The 17,365-nt window shown below is 35.4% G+C and overlaps 1 pseudogene; it reads right to left on the bottom strand.

Moving 5' to 3' along the window:
* Positions 1-697: 697 nt before the first annotated feature.
* The window catches only part of LOC149558015 (uncharacterized), a 104,700-nt pseudogene continuing 88,032 nt past the window's right edge, over positions 698-17,365 (bottom strand).

Genomic DNA, 17,365 nt, shown 5'->3' with positions numbered 1-17,365 from the left:
AATGAAATAAGCGGAATAACGTAGAGGGGGTTTCCAAGGTCTCCGTAGATACGTGCACGTAGGAGCGTAAAGGCTACAAGGACGGCTTGAATAAGGGTTTTACGCTCACACGAGGAATGTTGAATCGTAAGAACGAAGATGTTAGTAAAAAGGTTTTCGATGTTCTAGTGTAAAGGGTTATGTATAAGCGTAAAAGGTAATAAGACAGAGTTAAGGATCTTTACGCTTATACGGAAGAAGCTTAAATTGTAAAGGCGGAAACACACAGTAGAAGGGCTTGAGATCCTACGGGGTAAAAGGTTTCGTAGGAACGTAAAAGGGATTTGCAAAACAGTGTAAGAGCATCATTACGTTCCTACGATTAGGGCATTTTGAAGCTTCTCCGAGTGAGCGTAGAGATCCATCGAGAGCATTTTCGGCATCACGAAGATTGAAGGTTTGACTCAGCGTAAAAATGAAAGATAGTCATATAAGAAAGAACCTTTGATGTGTTACGATAGATAAGAAAAAAAGGACAAAATTACTGTAGCCAAGTAAATTAAGGCTTTGAAAAGTACAATCAGCATCCAATTTTGCGGCTGATATACCCTGATGGCGACCTGCGATCATAAGTTTTAAAGCTCATGCATGCTAAATTTATTAAAAAGGTTGGCAGATATATAATTAAAACATCAAGAATTTAATTGAATTACCAGCCTCAAGAAGCTTGTTCTTGTGCTGTTATGAAGTTTTGAAAGCTACAAAGCTCTGTGTATCCTGTGAAATTGCAGAAGAATTCAAAGTAAAAAAAAAAAAACATGGCCGACCAAGAAGTTGAAGAGGTGCACGCAGAAGAATTCGAAGTCAAAGACGACGGTGATGATGTGGTAGAAGTCACACCAGAAGGAAAAAGGAAGAAATCTGCTAGCAAAACAGAAAAGAAGACAAGGGTCAGAAAATTGAACAACCATGCAGAAGACTGGTTAAAACTCCTTCCAGGGTCGTCAAATGCAATTTCTGCAAATGATCATATATTCAGAAACCCTTATGCTTTTGATCAAGATGCTAAATGCCCTATAATTATTGGCTATGATCTTTTTATGTACTTTTATCAGAACATAATAGAGAATGTGCTAGTATGTAACCCTTGGAATAGAAATATGGCAAAATTATTTTTTCCAGAAGTGTTCATTGATGTTGACCTGTTGAAGGCCCTAATAAATTCATACAATCCAGTAACCAGGACTTTTCATAGGCATAATGGGAGTGTATTATGTACATTGGACATAACTTCTTTTATTGAGGCTTTTGGATTGATGGGACAAATGGATGTACCTATTGACATTGCAGACTTACAAGGATAATTTGCTAGGAATAAAATCTACTTTGTAAACAATGTCATGCTGACACACATTCCTTACAAAGTTAAGAAGGCAGGGTTAATCCCAAAAAAGGTGGGAGACTTTTTACCTTTGAGTAGGTTCAAAAATTATTTCAAAAACACAATGTATGGGTTGCACAAAGTATTGGGAAGTGATGGTGCAGAGGATTGTGTATATGGTTCTCTTTTTTTGATGGCATGCGACATACAGGATCCTTTTCATCATAAGGAGTATGATTATGTGGCCTTTATCATTGATAGTATGCACATGCAGATTTGTGATGCTAAGAAAGGAGAACTGAAAGACTTCAAGTTCTACCATTATTCATTATTAATGCACCTTATCCTGTATAGCAACATTGGGTACATCAGTGGAGACTTCATTGATCAAACTTCTGATGAATTTGGTGAGTTACCTGTGCAACTCTGGACTCGTATTTGGCATAAAGATTTCTTCTATTCAAATGCTCTAGTTTTTTTCAATTTGTTCAGTTCTGTTATTATGAGGCAGCTAGATCATACTTTCTTTAGGGCACCCAATGTTTTGAAGACTCTGCTTAGGCCCTCTTTCTTAGATGAAAAAATAAAATTAGATCATAACTGGGGAAGCATATTTTTGTTTAAAGAATGTACTTTAATCAGAGTTTTTGCATGCCCACAGCCTCCTCATCTATTGCCTAAATATCTACCCCCTAGATTGGCCATTATTGAATTCTTTTGGCAATTCTTATTGATGAATAAAGAAATGATCCCTCCCTCTCTGCATAAGCCTACTTTTGTATGTAGAACCTTTAAGGTAGGAGACTTTGAAATAGGAAAGAATGCTTTTGAGGAATTGAGTGACTATTTAGGTCAGTATAAATTTGCTACTGGGCCCTATAGGATGTATGATCCTGACAGTTATATTGCAAACGAGGTTAAGACCATTAGGGGTTTTGTTCTGCCTCCAAGTAAGCCTATCCCTATAGAGGACCTAATTGCCAACATAGTAGCAACAGGGGAGGCAGATGAGTTATTGAGGAAGTATGAAGAAATAAGGAAAGTGGAAAATGCTTTGAAGAGGACCAACCCTGATTTTAAGGGTTTTTATACGGAAGTTCCATATCCAAATAATCTGAGGAAAATGATTGAGAATTTTGATCATATTATGTTACAAATGCCTCATGAGCCAGAGGGAGAAGAAGCCATTGTAAATAGAGAATCCCCTGAACCAAATACACAATTAGAAATTGATTTGGAAGAAGAGCAACCATCAACATCAGCCTGGATGCCACAAGGAAATAAAAGACAAAGGAAAATGCACATCCCTGAAAAGGTGGTAAGCAGAGCTATACAAGTCATGTCTGGAAGTAGTGAGTATTTTGCTGATATTAGGAAAAATTATTTTCATCAAAGGGCTACTGAAGCAGGAAAAGCTTCTACTGACATGCAAATTGCAACATCAAGGTTGGATGACAGGCTCATTCAATCTGAGAAATTCATGGAAGATGATGATTTTATTATATCATCAGAATTTAAAAGTTTTCTCTATAAAATCAAACAAAATGAACTCACATTGAGTCTCATGCCAGGAGAAGATCCAGAGAAAAATAAAGAGTTAGTTGAAAAACTATTGGCTTATGACCCTGAAAGTGAAACAATGACTGCCGCAGAAGCTAGGGAATTAGTACATAGGAGTGGCATGATTCTAATACCACATTGGGACATTGAGAAAGCTTTTGTATTGGACCAAATGAGAAGACAAGATAAGGCCATCAGTTATGAAGCCACTAGCAGTGAAGGTTTTAAAAGAAGGTCAGGTTTTAATGTGGACACTAAAACCCTAGCAGTATGGAGTGTGACCCCTGACACCAAGAAGCCTAAGATGATGGATATATAAGAAATTGCTCAGGGTAATATGATTGTGTGGACATTGGAGAGCACTATTGGGAAGGAAATCTCCAGTTTGGTAAAACATTTTGCTCTTATGAATGAGGAAAAGGTTGATGAAATTGAGGATAAGTTAGCTGCAATGTTTAATGAATGCCTTGATATTAGGAGAACATATGAAGAAGAGCTCAAAATGAGCCATGTACAGAAACAAAGAATAGAGGAGTTGGAGGAAAAAATTAAGATTCTAGAAACAGAAATAAAATCCCTCAAAGAATAGCTCAAGATAGCAGCAGAGGCAGAGCATGCACCAAGGCAAGAGGAAGAAAGAAGGCACAAAGTAGAAGCAGAGGCCCAAACAGAAGAAATGCTTATGGGAACAACAGTGTCAGTGCCTATGATTAGTGTGGAAACATAAGTTTCCCAGATCGACAATAATACCAAGAAAAATGTTTTGATGAATGTATTAAATCATAGAATCAACATTCTAAAAAGAATATCTCAGGATACTCATAATACATTCATCAGTCTACAATCTGCAGAACAGGTATGCATGGGTGCAGTTAGATGGCTTGAGCCTATTTTTCAACAGTGGGGACCCTATATGCAATTTTTTGACAGGTTGATACCCTTTTTAGCCAAGAAGCCAGATCTCCTAGATAAAGTTATTACTGTGAAGGAAGGTATGGACAAAGTGAAAGAATTATTGCAAATCTTCACAGGGAAGCTGGCAGTAATTCAAAGTAAATTAAAAATGCTAACAAATGGTTTCTATTCTTTGATTCCTTTTGTTATCGATTCTAATGATAATTTAAAAGATTTTGATGAGTGGTCTAATTCTTTTGATCACATTATAGACTTGCCACAAGTGGTGTCCGTCCTCCAAGATGGTATTGATGAATGTCTTTTCAATGAACTAATTGATACCCTTTTCAAGATTGAAACTGAAGTGAATAGGTTTATCATAGAAGGAAGGGTGATTACTGATGCCAGGTGGCAGAAAACAGTGGATGAATTAACAACAGTTAAAGAATGTGATTGGCCCACTAAAAGAGAAATATTTTTCTGGGAAGCAATCGCAGAAATCAAAGCACTACCAACTGGGAGCAGCTAGAGAAAAGGACAAAATTGAAGATTTTATGCTCCAGCTGTCATTTGCCTTCTGTTTTATTTGTTTTGTTTTGTTTGTTCGGTTTTCTTCTGAAAAGGGGTAATTTACGCAATTTTTGTAAAAGGACACGTGTCACTTTCTTTAGCTCGAAGCTTGTTGCATCTCACACTATTTAAGTGAGATCCCAAGGCTAAAGAAGGGTCTGAATTCTATTTCTTCTAAGTATTGTGCTTAGTTTGGTTTTTGGTCCAAATTTTGAAAGCAAGTTTGTAATGTATTTTGCTGTCAAATTCTCTGAGAATACATGAATATAGAATGACCTGTGTTTCTTTCTGAAGGCCATTCTGAGTCTACTGTAAAGGATATACGATTTTCAAAGGAAATGAATACAAATTATGAACTGTCCCCATATCAGTTCTTTCTGAATTTTGTCTCCTTTTAAATACTTAGCTACCTTGATGTTGTATGAGTAAAAGCTTGTGCAATTGAATGCAATCAAATTAGGTTGTATATCCATTTATCATTGCTGTTAATTCAATGGATTAAATAAAGGCTTTGATGAATGTGATAAGATTCCTTAAGTATTGAAAATGATTTTTGAATGATAAGTTCTGATAAGAATTGCTGATAGAATTTGTTGTAAGGCAGCAAATTAGATCTAAGAATTTGCTATAGACTCTGAATCCCAATGGATTAGGCACTGATCAAGTTATTTCAGCTGAAGGAGAAATATCTTACAAATGGTTTTTCAAATGCATCATCAAATCAAATTTTACTTTTATTTCTTGTAGATCTTCAAAGTTGGCTAGCACTTGTCTACATGGAATGTTTTAGCTTCAGTTAGCCATTGTTGTTGAAAACATCTGCAGATCTATAGAAGAATTCTTGGCCATATCTGTTTATGGGATGTGTTTTATCAAGTTAGTAAGAATTATGTATATGTTTAAGGATCTTGAAATGAGAATCAGAATGAAACTAAGAACAATCCTCATACATTTGTTTCAATTTTGAACCATCCCTGGGTACACCCACCCTGGTTTTGCAGAGCCAAAAGAGTAGAAAACCATCTGTGGTTTTGTTGAAGTTGGGTCCAAATACCTTACATATGCAATTGTTAATAAGAATAGGCTAGTCTTTAGATTGTGTATGTACTGTCATTTTGGTATTAAGCATTTTGTCGCTTAGTAGTTTTAGCACTTCTTAAAACACCAATAGGGTCAAGACCAAGTTTAGGTGGACCTTAGAAGCTGGAAAGTGATTTAAAATGCTCAAGAAGCAAGTAGCTACCCAACCTATTTTGCAACTACCTAGTTTTGAGAAACTCTTCACCCTATAATGTGATATACGTGGCCCAATAATAGGGGGAGTGTTGAGTTAAGAAGGTAGGCCATTAGCCTTCTTTAGTGAGAAACTTAATGAGACCAAGAAAAATTATGCATCCTATGACCTAGAACTATATGCCCTGGTTCAGTCTCTTAGGAAGTGGAGGCACTATCTATTACCCAATGAATTTGTTGTATTTAATGATAATCAGGCCTCGAGCTACATTAATACTCAAGAAAAGTTAAGTAATAGGCACTTGAAGTGGATGGAGTACTTGTAGGCATTCACTTTCACAATCAAGCACAAGAAGGGGAATTTGAACAAGGTAGCAGATGCCTTGAGCAAGAATTTATTAATTGTCCAAGAAGTTCAACTACATAGCATTGGGATAGAGAGATTCAAGAGTCTCTATAAGGAAGATGAAGACTTTGGAGAGTCCTACAAGGTATGTTCTGCTTTTGAGAACTACTTTCATAGCAAGTATTCTAAGTTTACCTTACAAAATGGGTTGCTATTTAAGGGTTATCAATTGTGTGTGCCAAGGGGATCAATAATAAAGAACCTAATATAGGAGAACCACAATGGGAGTCTAAGTGGACACTTTGGTGTAAGCAAGACTCTAGACTTGGTCCAAAGATTCTACTATTGACCTAAACTAGTCAACGATGTAACCAAGTATGTGGAACAATGCATGGTATGTATGAAAGCTAAAGGATGGATGAGAAATATAGGTCTCTATCAACCCTTACCAATCCTAAATAGGCCATGGTAATGTGTGAGCATGGATTTCATTGTAGGTCTACCAAAGACAAAATAGGGCTATGACAGTATCTATGTAGTTGTTGACAGGTTTAGCAAGATGGGACACTTTATTCCATGCAAGACTACTAATGATGCAAGCCACATTGCCCATCTATTCTTCAAGAGGCTGTGAGGATTCATGGCCTTCCATTAAGCATAGTTTTAGATAGAGATGTGAAATTCATGAGTCAATTTTGGAAGACCTTGTGGGGTAGACTTGGCACAAATTTGTCCTTTGGATAAGCATATCACCCTCAAATTGATGGTTAGACTAAAGTGGTCAATAGGGTACTAGGTAATCTCTTAAGATGCCTAACTAAGGAGTATGGGAAAACTTGGGATGTCATCATTCCCCAAGCAGAGTATGCCTACAATGATAGAAGGAAAACCACAGGTAGAAGCCCCTTTGAAGTTGTCTATGGCATGCATCCTAGAGGTGTGTGCGAGTTGAGGGATCTTGGAGGAATGGAGCATAGGAGTGAACATACTGAAGATTTTTCCCAAGCCATGAAAGAGACACAAGACCAAATCAAAAAGGCCATTCAACACAATACACAAAAGTTGAAGGCCAAAATAGATGAAAGGAGAAAGAACATTGAGTTCTCTATTGGGGATTATATCATGGTGCACTTAAACAAGGAAAGATTGTAGAAAGGTGTACCTACTAAGTTGCATATGAAGAGAGTAGGACCTTGCAAGATCACAAAAAAATATGGGGTAAATGCATACGAAATTGACTTACCATTAGATTTGGGCATATCTCTAGTTTTTAATGTACAAGATTTGATTCAGTTTAAATGACCCTTACCTACTGATGCTCATAGCAGTCAAGGACTTCAGGATGACTTGGCACCTACAGTAATCCCTTCTTCCAACAACTTGGAGGATAAAAAGGTATTGGACTCCATATTCAAGAAAGCCACTAGAAATAAGGTCTACATGGAGAACTTTCTCAAGTGGAAAGACAAACTAGACTTAGAAGCCACATGGATTCCTGAGGAAAATTTCAACAAACTGGACATCAACAAAGACCTACTATCCATAGGAGTGACATAACTTTTCTCTATGGGGAGTATGGTGTAGGGGCACCTAGGTGGCTAAGGAAGACCTAGGGCTACCTTTGGGATTTTTCCTTTTAGGGGTGCTATCCACACCACTAGGTGAATAAAGGAACTCATGTACTCCTAAGAAGGTAAGGTATTAGGTTTGACAATCCCAAATAGGTCAAAGTTGCTCACTAGGCCAAACTAGGTGTTTTGGGGCCTAGAAGGGTAGAATGGTCAAATAGAGGTTTTAAGGCCATATTTAGATTTTTTAAGTCCTATTTGGACATTATGAAATGTTTCATGGATTTTGGAGAAATTTTGAGGGCTTAACTCCATAAGAAGTAAAAGTTGCTCAATTATTGTCAATGTTGTCAATGACAACATTGACAACTTTTCTTGCATTTTGTGCAACTTTGTCTAGAAGGAGAAATAACTATCTAAAAGAGTTAGGAGCACTAAGGGTAAGCCTATATGAGGCCATTCTCAACCTGTTCAAGGGGTTGGAGAAGTTAGCTTTTGCATTGTATGGATTAAGCAGCGAATTCTCAATAACAATTTTATGTTTTTGAGTGTTTTTGGTTTGTATATGGATTAGATTTGGAAATTTTTGTTTTGGAGGTGTTAGATTAGGTGGATTTAATATTCTTTATGACTTTAGTTTCACATTTTGTAGCTTTTGAGTGTTGGAAATAATTGTTTTGTTCCCTACCAGTTTGTTGTTCTAAAACAGGTTGTTTGCACAAATGGGGTCATAGGGCCACTTCCCACTGTAGTACCTGTATGGTCTTTTGGGATTTGGAACATGAATCCATGTACATAGTGTATAGTGGATATGGGGTCCTAGAATGCTAAGGAGCTATTATTGTAGTGATGCCCTAGGCAAGTCCTAGTAACTTGGTTAGGAATCATAGAGTAGAGCAAGTGGATTTGGAGAGGTTGAATGTTATTGATACTTCAACTAGAGCCTGGAATATGTTAGAAGGTGTTGTGGAGTAACCCCAATCCAAATGGTAAGCCTTGGTGGAAGTCCTGAGGAAGGGTAAACACTTTTTCCATCAAACATGTCAAACCCTTAAAACCCTTATTTTAAGGCTAGAGTTGTGCCCATACAATATAGACAAGTTGGGAACCCTAGACCCCCAAAATCCTTAAGGTCTCTGAAAAGGGTATTTGGAATGGTGGTTTATTGGACCCCTTGTTAAGAATTTTTGCAAGATAATTGGGTTTTACTACATTAGGGCTAATTCTTGTAGCCCTATTTCAAGCATTTGAATGCTTTTGCTTAGTAGTTGGAACTCAATTAGTGTTTCAAGGTTGATTTTGACTGAGGACCTTGAAGGGAGTCCAAATAAATTCCTAGATGACTATCCATCCACTTGGGAGGTCTAATGAATATTTGGGGTTACTTGTGTTGATGGAGAGTTAATAAGCAAGTTTTTTCTACTTAGTTGATGTACACCAATTGAATGGTTTAAGAACTATTGAATAGAGTCCTAAGGAGCATAGGGTGATTGTAAGCACTATTTGGTCAAGTGTATGACCTAAGGAGGACCTAAGAGGTCTTGGGGAAGAAGCAAGATTTGTTGTCACATTAGAAACCTTACTGCAAATGGGATAATGGAGAAGTTGCCCTAGGGATACTTTTCTTTATACTTTAGGAATTCTTTTTATACTTAGCCACAAGAAGCATAGAAAAAATCACAAGGATAGACAAAAATTATCACAATGAAGTAGAGAATGAGGATATTTATTCTTCTTTAATAGGCAAGTTGGACAAATAAGCATAGTGGATTTTCTCTATTTTCTTAGCTTTCAAACAATCTCCTTATTCTCTCTCAACATCATTCAACACTTTATGCCAATTTCCTCGTTTGCATTCAACTTTATATATTTCCATGGAAATTGGTATGGATGTAGTTGAGATCATATATTTTGTTTCTTTACATGTTGGATTTAGCTCTTTCATCTTCATTTGTTATTTAAATTCTCCAAACACTAAATTTTAATAGTCCTCACTGTTGCATTACTTTGGTGGAGGTATTTTTTGTTAATATCTTTGAAGTTTTAATTTTCTTGAGAGGATTTAAGCTCCTATTGAAATTCGAGGAAAATGAATTAGGTAAAAAACCTTTCAAAAATTTGTACAAATGAATTACTAATGTTAGTAGTTTTTTAATCAATTGAAGAAGAATGACATTGGTATGGCATACAAATCAATCATGCTAATATTTAGAAAATTGAATCTTTAAAGATTTCAGCTACAATATCAAAATTCATAATAGGGGATACTCAAAAATAGAGGTTATGGTTTTTTTGTAGTTGCAATTTTCATTGGTCTATGGTTCCATGGACTGTTTGGTATCGTGGAAATAATCAGAAACTTGTCTTTTATTTCATTTCAATACCATGTCATATATTTAGAAGGGTGTTAGATTTGGTTTTTACTATTTATTTTTTACTATACCACAAAAAATAAAAATCATATTTCTAAATAGTAGATTGATATGTTTTTGGCATATTTCTCAAGTGGTCCTCCTATTTGACATATCTTTTGCATGGGTTTCTACCTAAACTCTTGCACAAGTTAGATATCATGCACAAGTTTTATTCAAATTCCTTTTCTCATCAATGGTCAAATTCCATTTTCTCATGATTGTTAGGATTAAACCATAGATAGAAATAACAATTACATGCACATATAAAAAATATTAGAAAATAATAGATCACACAAAAAATAACACAAGACACCAAGATTTAATGTGGTTCACACAATCCCTGGGCTACGTCCACCAAAGAACAAGTTCAATATTATTATGATCCAGTGATTACAACCTGATTATAATCTATAATCCCTTACAACTCAATATCGCCACAAGAACCAATTTTCACATCACAACAATGAAACAATCCCTAACCCTAAGCCCTTTTATACAACTATTTTTACCGCTTTAGGGTTATAATTAATAATTACATGAAACAATTAAGCTTTATTTCCCAAAACAATGAAGTCCTTCATTGGCTGACCCTGCTCGGTAAACACTGCTCCAAAAATGATTTTTAGTGTTAACCAACTGAAGCTCGGTAAATACTGCAAACTCTGCAAAATCCTTAGGAGACTAAGTGAACTCGGTAAACATTAACTTTCCTTCGTGAACCTTGCAAGCTCGGTAGAAATTGACTTCTGCCACAGAATCCTTCGATGCCCGAGTGAGCTCGATAGAAATTGTTTCCACAGAGTAACTTTCAGGAAAGCTCGGTAGACTCTATAATTTGCTTTGCTGACCAACTGAGCTCGGTAGATTCTGTTAGATAACTGATATGGCATTTGTGTAACATCAAAGACAACACACAATTGAACAATTGTATCCAACAATCTCCCTCTTTGGCATTGATGGCAACACAACATGTCATAGTAGATGAAATTTGAGAACAAGTCTTTTCTTGATAGAATATTTCTCCCTCTTAGATTTTATGCCACAAACTTCTCTAATGTTGTAATCTCCCTCTATGAAGGAATTACATAGCATCATTTCTAAACAACAAACTCTCCACAATCAAATTCAAATTTCAGAAAGATATGACAGTATACTCTCCCTCTTTGACAACACATATCAAAGACAACACAAACCAAATAAGTAGCAATGAACCTTAAGTAATTATTCATATGCAATGTTCCCATGACTATGCTGTATCAACTAATAGATCTCCAACTTGGTTCCTGTTGATGCATCACTAAAACTTCATTTTAGTGAGCTTCAGATGGGGGAATGACCCCTAGCTTACCTCTTAGATACAAGAATGCATCCTTAGGTAATGGCTTGGTGAATATGTTAGCAGTTTGTTCCTTTGAATGGACATATTCCAATCTGATCTCCTTATCCTGCTCTAATTCTCTGGCAAAGTGATACTTTATTTCAATGTGCTTGGTTTTTGAATGCATCACTGAATTTTTAGATATGTTGATAGAACTTGTATTGTCACAAAACATAACAACTGGTTCTTTGATCTCAACCTTCATACCTTCTAACAACTATTTAAACCAAACAATATTAGAATAGTTCACTGTTGCTGCAACATACTCTACATCTGTTGTAGATTGGGATGAACAATTTTTCTTTTTACTTGTCCAAGAAACCAACCTCTTTCCAAAAAAGAATGCTCCTCCACTTGTGTTTTTTCTTTCATCAATGTTTCCTACCCAATCAACATCAGTAAATACTTTCAAGTCCAGATTACCTCCAATTTTATACCACAATCCATAATCTTCAGTGCCTTTCAAGTATCTCATGATCTTTTTGATTGCCATCATGTGATTTTCTCTTGGGTTTGCTGAAAATCTTGCTACGATACCAACTGCAAGAGCAATATCTAGTTTTTTATGAACTACACACTGCAACTTTCCAATCATTGATCTATATAAGGTCTGATCTACCTCTTTTGATTCATCATCCTTGGTAAGCTTTAGTCCAGTACACATGGGAATCCCAACTAGTTTACAATCTTCCATACCAACTTTTTTGAGTATCTCCTTGATATATTTATACTGAGTGATGTAGATGTCATTCTTGCTCTACTAAATTTGAAGACCAACAAAGAATTTGATCTCTCCAAACATTGACATCTCAAATTACTTGTTCATTTTCTCTAAAAATTCTTTGCATAAATCATCATTTCCTATAAACAAAGTATCATCCACAAATATTTCTACCAAAACAATCTTGTTATCTAGTCCTTCCTTGATATACAAGCTACTATTATCATTAGTTCTCTGAAAACTGAATAAGATAGTTATGCAATGTTTCATACCATTCTCTAGGGGCTTGTTTCAGACCATACAATGCTTTGTGTAATTTGTAGACCATGTCCTTCTTGTCTGGATCAAAAAAACCTTTAGGTTGTTCAATGTAGACTTCTTCATCCAGAATACCATTGAGAAATGTAGATTTGACATCCATTTGATATACTTTAAATCTTTTGTATGCAGCATATGCAATTAAGGTCTTGACACCTTCCAGTCTTGCAATAAGAGCAAAAGTCTCTCCATAATCAATTCCTTCTTCTTGAGAGTAGCCTTTACATACCAATCTAGCTTTGTTTCTTAATACCTTACCATCTTCATTCAACTTATTTCTGAATACCCACTTAGTTCCAATCACATTTTTGTCTTTAGGCCTAGGTACAAGAGTCCATGTTTTGTTCTTCTCTATTTTCGCTATCTCTTCATTCATAACCTCAATCCAAATTTCATTTTCTAATGCATCTTTGACATTTCTAGGTTCAAAATCAGCAAGTAAACAAGTACCTTTTAACTTACTTCTTGTCATAGTACCTTCAGATTTGTCTTCAATAATTTGATCTGGTGCATGATGTCTCCTAACACACTTGGCTAATATATGTTCCTTTCTTTTTGATCGAGTTCCACTGTCTTCATTTTGAGTTCCAACTTTTGGTTCTAGTTGATCTAACTGTTGCTTGGGTCCTTCAGACTTGGTAGGCATTGGCTCAGTAGCATCTGAATGTGACTTAGGTTCCTACAACTCGGTTTGAACTTCTTGCAACTCAAGACTCGAGAGTAGAAGTTTCCTGATTGATAGATGTGTCTGGCATTGTATCAGGCTCAATGAAAACAAAGCTATTGTAATCTTTTGGTTCCTTTTTGCTTTCTTCTTCAGTCCTTTTTGCAAACTCATCAACTTTCACATGTGCACTTTCTATGACTTTGTGAGTAGATAAATTCAAACATCTATATGCCTTACTCTTGCAAGAATATCCCAAAAATATGTCTTCATCACCCTTCACATCAAATTCATCTTTTTTGGATTCTTTCAAAATGTAACATTTACTTCCAAATACTTTTAGGTAACTTACATTGGGTTTATAGCCATATCATAACTCATAGGGAGTTTTGAATGAGTCATTCTTCAACTGTACTTGGTTCAAGGTATAAACTGTAGTGCTGATAGCTTCCTTCCAATATTTGATAGCAATATTCTTTTCAATCATTAAAGTTCTTACACAATCCATGATAGATCTATTCTTTCTTTCAGCTATTCCATTCTACTCGGGAGTTCCAGGAGTTGATACTTGTCTTTTGATTTCTCTTTCAATGCAAAAGTTATTCAATTCATGGGAGATGAATTCACCACCTCTGTCTGACCTCAAGTATTTCAGTCTTTTCCCTGTTTCCTTCTCTACTCTAGCTAAATACTATTTGAACTTGTCAAATGCTTCTAATTTCTCTCTTAGATATATGACAGTCATCATTCTAGAGTAATCATCAACAAAAAGAATCAAGAATTTTTCTCTAGTATAGCTCTCAATTCCAATAGTTCCACAAAAATTAGTATGCACAATTTCCAAAATTTCTTCAGACTGATAGTTTTTACTTTTAAAGCTAGTCTTTCCCATCTTACCAATCTGATAGTTCTTCCATAGACCAACATCAGGTTTCTTTATACTAGGAATGCCTCTTACTTTCCTGAATTTGCTTATTTTCACAAAGTTATAAAAATTCACATAACATAACCTTTTGTGCCATAACCAACTTTCTTCAACTTGAGCAATGAAACATGAACATTCACCAAGTTCAAGATAGAATAAGTTACCTTTTGTTTATATGCCTGATCCAATCAGCTTTCCTTTATCATCCAACAGTCTTGCACTTTTTCATGCATGAATTCCACTTTGAATCAAATATTGATTAGCTATGCCACACTCAACAGATTGTGTTTTAGACCTTCAACCCAATAGGCATTATCACATACAAGCTCTTTGTTTAGTGAGATTCTTCCTCTTCCTTTTATGCAACAAGGTTCATTATTTCCAAACCTCACACTACCACCATCATAGTCTTCAAAATGTTCAAAATTTGTTTTATCACCAGTCATATGATGGGAGCAACCACTGTCTATGATCCATGTATCTTTTTTTCTTACATGAGAGATAAGTGCCATTTTATCTTTCACCTCACACTACCACCATCATAGTCTTCAAAATGTTCAAACTTTGTTTTATCACTAGTCATATGATGAGAGAAACCACTGTCTATGATCCATGTATCATTTTTGCTTACATGAGAGATAAGTGCCATTTTATCTTCCTCATCATTATCAGATTCATCTTTCATAGCAATGTAAATAATTTCATCTTCACTATTGTCAAAATCCTTAGCCATGAAACATGTTTTCTTACCTTCGTCTTTGAATGATTTGAAGTCTTTCTTGCCATTACACTTGTGACCTTTCTTCTCATCCTTGTTTTTCTTGTTTGGGCACCTAGCAACAATATGGCCAATTTCCTCACATGAAAAACAGATCAAAGGAACCTTACCTTTGTATTTTCCTTTGCCTCTCAAATATTTCCTTGCTAGTAGAGCTTCAACCACCTCAAGATCACTGTCAAAACTCTGTTATGATTCTTCTTCAATTTCTAACTAAGAATCCTTTATCTTCTTGCCCTTTTCTTTGAGCTAAAGCTTGACTTCAAATGCTGATTCAATGTTCTTGGAAGCTGGAACATAGTTGTCATAGTTATGTAGCTCAAATACAATCAATCTTCCTACTACAACCTCTAAATTTATCTTATGATTTGCTTCACATCTTCTTTTTTGAATTGCAGAAACTCTAATTGCATAAATGGGAAGCAATGTTCTAAGAAATTTACTTACAACTATTTCCTCCTTGATATCTCCTCTAGAAGCTTTGATTGCACTGACGCTTGTTTTGACTCTTTCAACATATTTGGCAATGTTTTCATCCTCTCTCATCCTCATCTGATCAAATTGTCCTCTTAGACTTTTTTCTTTGGATCTTCTTACATTATCATCACCTCCATAGATATCTTTCAGCTTGTTCCACATAGCAAAGGTAGTTTTACAGTCCTCGATATCATCAAATTCTTTATAGCTTAGGGTTGATGCAATGTCTATCATCATGGTGTTATGAGTCTTCTTCTTAACAATATCATTGACACATAGTGTACCAAAAGAAGTTACATATTCTTCATCAAGATATTTCTATCCTATATCTCCAATGGAAGCCAGATGGAGTCTCATGAGACCTTGCCATGCTGAAAAGTTATCCTTGTCGGGCCTTGGAATTTCCCTCTTGTAAGACATCCTGATCTATAGCTTAGATCCTTGAAATCCTTCCTACAAGCACCAAATGTTTTGACACCAATTGTTGGAAATATAGATGGAGTAACTAAGGGGGGGGGGGGGGGGGGGTGTGAATCAGTTACTACAAAAAAAAAATCCACAAATCCCTTAGATGTCTTATAAAACTAGTTACTGCTATCACTCAGTAGTCACATAGAAAAGTGTTGTAACTCAGTAGATGAATTAATTAGTGATTTTTAAGCATTCACAAAGATTTAACATGCATGCATAAACAAATAACATGAACACAAGAGACACCATATTTAACATGGAAACTCAATATGGAAAAAACCACCAAGTAACTAGCTACCAATTTTCACTCTTTTGAAGTGAACACTATTAGGAGCCAACCATGTTACAGGTTATAAAACACACTGTGAGGTGTCACCTTGTTAAAGGATTTAATCACCCTGCTAGAAGTGGCCTTGCTAGAGGACTTTAGAACAATTCAATAGAATTGTCACCTTGCTAGAGGATTTATAAAATGGCTGTTAAACCAACTCTATTAAGAGATTTAGAAATCACTGCTACAATTGTGAGAAAGTAACAATGAGTTGACCTGAATGAGATGCAACTAAATTTGTTGATATAGATCTCTATTTTGCTTCACTAGATCCTCTTTAATCGAATACAACTTTGCTGCTCCTTAAGGATATTCGATCCTTTTTCAAAATTTGTTCACACCTTCACAAACAATATACTTGCATGCTCGCTCATTACACTCATCCATACTTTAGAATTCAAAACTTGACCTTTTATTTATACCTTACAAATTGTCAAGTTGGCTCATTTACAAGTTACAATTATCAATTATCATTACATCAGTTGGCTACAATCATTACACAATTAACCTTTATTTCCCAAAATAATAAAGTCCTTCATTGGCTGACCCTGCTTGATAAACACTGCTCCAAAAATGATTTCCAGTGTTAATCAACTAAAGATCGATAAACACTGTGAACTCTGAAAAATCCTTAGGAGACCGAGTGAACTCAGTGAACACCAACTTTCCTTCGTGAACCTTGTGAGCTCGGTAGAAACTGACTTTTGCCATAGATTCCTTCAATGCTAGAGTGAGCTCGATAGAAACTATTTCCACAGAGTAACTTTCAGGAATGCTCAGTAGACTCTATAATTTGCTTTGCTGACCAATTGAGCTCGGTAGATTCTATCAGATAACTAATATGACATTTGTGTAACATCAAAGACAACACACAATTGAACAATTGTATCCAATAGATAGAATTTGCCAATCCAAAATCTATAATTCATAAACATATTTATTAATTTAATTATTAATTATTTTCAATTTACAAAACTATATAACTACTTTAAAATATATATTTCAATTATTATTGTCAAAGTTGTTAATCAATTTTTTTTAATTCACAAAATTATTATTTTTTGATTCAAATTTATTTACTCTACTTCATTTAAATTCTAATACACACACATACATATACATATACATACATATAGATAGATAAATAGGGAGATACATATACATATACATTGTAATGCCCCGTCCGGAGATCTTTGGAACAAGGATTCAATACAAGCCAAGAAAAATTTTTTTTTACAAGTATGAATGCACATGACAACATCATATAGGGATCACAAAGATCACAACGGAAGACTTCACCACAATCCCAACAACCAACAGATCTCCGAACGCCATTACCAAACTGACACACGCAAAC

This window comes from Cupressus sempervirens, chromosome 5 (genome assembly GCF_028749045.1).
Source record: "Cupressus sempervirens isolate cs-2001-9-10 chromosome 5, ASM2874904v1, whole genome shotgun sequence".
Taxonomy (NCBI): Eukaryota; Viridiplantae; Streptophyta; class Pinopsida; order Cupressales; family Cupressaceae; genus Cupressus; species Cupressus sempervirens.
The sequence above is the reverse complement of the archived record's forward strand: the minus strand, read 5'-3'. Positions and strand labels throughout refer to the sequence as shown.